This window comes from Panthera uncia, chromosome A2, assembly GCF_023721935.1.
Source record: "Panthera uncia isolate 11264 chromosome A2, Puncia_PCG_1.0, whole genome shotgun sequence".
Taxonomy (NCBI): Eukaryota; Metazoa; Chordata; class Mammalia; order Carnivora; family Felidae; genus Panthera; species Panthera uncia.
Window position 1 is genome coordinate 161,321,528 of NC_064816.1, and position 4,275 is coordinate 161,325,802.

At 47.6% G+C, this 4,275-nt stretch overlaps 1 long non-coding RNA gene across 1 annotated transcript; it reads left to right on the forward strand.

Annotated features, from left to right (window-relative positions):
* Positions 1-1,788: 1,788 nt before the first annotated feature.
* On the forward strand, positions 1,789-3,770 carry LOC125930338 (uncharacterized). Its single transcript, XR_007460159.1, has 2 exons — positions 1,789-2,416; positions 3,141-3,770. It is a non-coding gene; the product is annotated as an uncharacterized LOC125930338 (long non-coding RNA).
* Positions 3,771-4,275: the final 505 nt, after the last annotated feature.

The following is a 4,275-nucleotide window of genomic DNA, read 5'->3' on the forward strand; positions in this document are numbered from 1 at the left end:
TTCCCTAAAAGGTGAATTCCATAAGGGCGGGAGGATGAGTCAGAGCCCAAGCAGGAAACAAAAGGGAACCTTGAACTGGGTTCTTTGAGGAGAGTTTAGTAAAAGGGCCATTTCCCAAGACTGGGAAGGAGGTAGGGAAGCCTGGGGTGAGGCAGCACCTGAGGGCAGTGACCCAGCCCGGGGGACAGGGGGACAGGGATGTGAGAGAGGACGACAGCCACTGACCCTCCGCTTAGGGCGGCTCGGTCAAGCACCCCCCCCCCCCACTCCCTGGTTGCCCCACATCACCCACCCCAAGCGGAGCCTGGAGCTGGGGCCCCGGGCACAGTGCTAAGGTGGGGGGGGGGTGGAATCTGCACGGTGACACACAGGGAAGTCAGGTCTGTCCCCCGTTGGACCTCCATCCCTACTGGCGCACAGGAGGTGTGAGTGTCCTGGGGCTGCCAGGACAAAGTACTGCATGGGGGGGGGGGCGGGGCTTAGAACAGTAGAAACACATTCTCTCACGGTTCTGGCGGCCAGAAGTCTGAAATAAAAATTTCAGTAGGGCTGCGCTCCCTCGGAAGACTCTAGAAAAGAAACTCCCACATCTCTCCAGTAGCTCCAGGAGGATACGGATGCCCCTTGGCGTCCCCTCACCTGTAAACTCCGTCTTCATGGGGCCGTCTTCCCGTGGGTCTGCATCTGTCTGTCCTCACAAGGACACCAGTCATATTGGATCAAGGCCCATCCCCACTGAGGATGACCTCATCTTAACTTGATGACATGGGGAGACCCTATTTCCAATCACAGATGCTCGGTTTAAGACTTCAACACAGCCTTTCGGGGGACACAGTTCAACCTGGAATACTGAGTAGTCAATAATGAGTCAACGAATGAATTGTCTCTCCTGAGAATAAAAAAGAAAAGAGAAGTAAAGTTTGGGGGTACTTCAAACCAGGTCATTAAAGGCCCTCCTTCCATTTTATATATATATATATATTTTTTTTTTTTCCCTTGACATTATGTCAGATTATGGGCAGCAGTAAATCTCTAAGAAAAACAAAGGCCAGGATTTAGTGCCGGAAAGAAATCCTGAAAAAAAATTTTTTTTTTCATAAATAAATAACACAAGGAACTAGAAGCGGAAAGGGTGGTATACTGTTCAGGCACAGGACCGGGGAGAGGTTCAGAGCTCAGAAACGCTGCCTTCGGATGGGAGTATGATGGCGTCACCCCCACACCCTGTCATGCACAGCGCGGGGACCTGGCTCCTAATGAGGGCTCTTCTCTAGAGAAATGAAATGTTTCCAAAGCAACCAGCAAACCCTTCTGCCACCACTGGATCCCCCGCCCGCCCACCCTGAAGCGAAGCCTGACAAGGATGAGCCCCAACAGAGATACAAAGCCCTCTCTCAACACACTGTCTGTCGCCTTTTTCCTAGCTTGAGGGTCAACAGAGAAGGATTGGACATTTCCAGGAAACCAGAAATAGGAAGGAGAAAGAGGAAGAGAAACAGGAAAAAGGGAAGGAAAAAGCCATATGTACCTATGGTCCCAGTTCAATTAAAAATGCACACAGTGTGGGGCGCCTGGGTGGCTCAGTCGATTGAGCGACTGACTCTTGATTTTGGCTCAGGTCATGGTCCCAGGGTCATGGGATCAGGCCCTGTGTTGGCCGAGCGTGGAGCCTGCTTGGGATTCTCTCTTTCTCGTCCTCTTCCCCTCACCTTTCTCTCTCTCTCTCTCTTTCTCTAATAAATAAATGAAAATAAAAAATGAAAAAAGTACAGTGTGTTTGTAGACACATCAACACACGTGTTATGTATGCACATATATATGTGTTTTTCGGGTTTTTTTTTTTTTAATATTTCCCTTTGAGAGAGGGATGGACAGAGCGTGAGCGGGGGAGGGGCAGAAAGAGAGGGAGACACAGAATCGGAGCTTGGGCTCCGGGCTCCAAGCTGTCAGCACAGAGCCGGACACGGGACCCAAACCAACCAACCGTGAGATCGTGACCTAAGCCCAGCGCTCAACCGACTGAGCCACCCAACTGCCCCGAGATTCGTGTGTTTTAGATGCCAGCAAACCAAGTATCGGTATTCAGACAGCAAGACCAAGGTTGGGCTGTAAATGTTAAAAGCCCTGATTTATGTTGCTGTCCTCGTGAAGCACAGCCATGGAAGCTCAGCCTACTTCCCATGGAGTAGGATTGTTGAGCTACCAAACTATTTTTCAAAAAAGCGACTGGAGGTTTCTTTAAATATCCAACAAGTACCAAGAACGGTGCCATCATTCCATCCCGTTAAGTGGAGTGCCAGGTGACGGTCACCGAGCAACAGAATGGAGCCCAGCATTCAGCCTTGTATTTCCTACCGCATTTAAGGCTTTGTTAAAGAATATTTTAAGGACGTCTCTTCTGTCATAAAAGAACTCAGTAAGTCTTCTGGAAAGGTGTACCGGTGGGTCCACCAAATGACCAAATGAGCTAGTCTGTTCGGTAAACTTGTTTAAACAGTATTATCCAATCAGATGCCAGAGTTAGTTTGATAAGAATGACTGTTTTGATGTTGGCTGGATATTTTGCTGTTTCTCTTAACAATACCCAACACAATGGATTCAGTTGTTTCCCGAGGCTTGCTGGGGACACAACGGTAGCTCTACGTCATCAACCCAGAAGAGCGTCTCCTGTTTATTTAATTTCAGAGGCCACGTGACCACATAGGCTAGGAAGGTTTCTAAAATCTTTACACGTGGGGGCTGTGTAAAACAGAGCCATCGCCACATAATTAAACATGGACTTTTATGTCAGAAGGCCAATCCAGCCCACTCCGATTTTCTCAGTGACATTATGATAAAGGCAAAAGGTGCATTAAAAGCTTTGGATCTATACTAAGGTCATAAAATCTCGCCCAGAGACAGTTCCTGTCTAGGGATTCATATGCCAGAAACAGATCAATAAAGGCTGTAAAAAGTTCTACAATATTCCCAACCAGCTGCTCTATAAAGTACAAGTGAACGCTCACTCGTTGAAGACGAAAGCATTCCCGTAATGCCAGTATTGAATATACAATTTACCCGAATAAAAGAATTTGTTTTCTATTTATTTTCTTGGGAAAACCAGTTGACCAGTGAGATATGAGACTTGCTTCATTTTCCAGGTTAAAGTCTGATGGAACTACTGGCCTGCACCAACCACAGATAGGCCGTCTTCTTTCCCCTCCCCCAGTAGACGCCGGAGATGTTTCCTCTCGAGTTGTTGGGGTTCAACTTGACAAAATTCTAGAGGCGGTACAGAGTCTGTGATCAGAAAAATGCCTTGATCACGGCGAAAATCTGCTCGTGCCGGTGGACCGGAGAGAAGGCAGGAGAACGAGTTGTGTCTCGGGGTAGCTGTTCTCCCTCGAAATCCGGTAAAAATGGCCCCGTGAATGCAGGGCCTAAAAGTGAGTCCCCAAAGTGAGGGGCCTCTGGGACCCACACGCCATCCCCCAAACAGGAAGAATCATTTTCCTGGCAACGGAAAGATGAATCATGCATTTCACAAAGAAGACGCAAGGTTCGGTAATGTGCGACCTTGATTTACAATGGCCTCCAGATTTATTGTTGTGTATTTTTAAACCATGCTATTTAAAACACAGCTAATTTAAAAGCTAGTGTGTAGGCCCCGTCTGACTAGTGCTAAAGATTTACTCTGTGCTAATAAGAAAATTATTGTGTCTACGCTATTCCCACTTCTCCCGCACTGTGTGATCCAACCTCCAATAAAATTGCTTGTCAGGTGAGAGACATTGGTTTTCTACTGTAGTTACTATTTCTTTGTCTCCATGCCCTCCCCTCCCCTCCGAAATACAGTTTACCGAATGTTACAGACACTGCATAAGAAAGATGCTTCATAGCAACATCGCCCAGGGTGAATGAAACAGCAAGTGTTTTTAAAGGGGCCCTTTCTACCGGCAAGAACAGAAACATTTGTGCTTATTTGATGCACTTGGGTCAGAGGATAGACACATCAGCACCTTCCTCTCCTGCAGGAGGAAACTGCCTGCCTCCCCGCCCAGCAAAGCCAGGCAGCCCAGTCGGCCACCCCCCTCCACTTGCACAGCGGCTGCTGGGATCCCGGGGCGAAACTCATGAATTGATATTTCTAAAAAGTTCAGAATAGGGCCTGATTCATGGCAAACGTGCAATAAATGTTAGCCATTCTTTTTAACTCAGAAATATTAAGTTCTATGCAAGCTCATTTTGTCCTAAATATTGTTAGTACAAGACTTTAGTACAAGACCAACAGGGGCT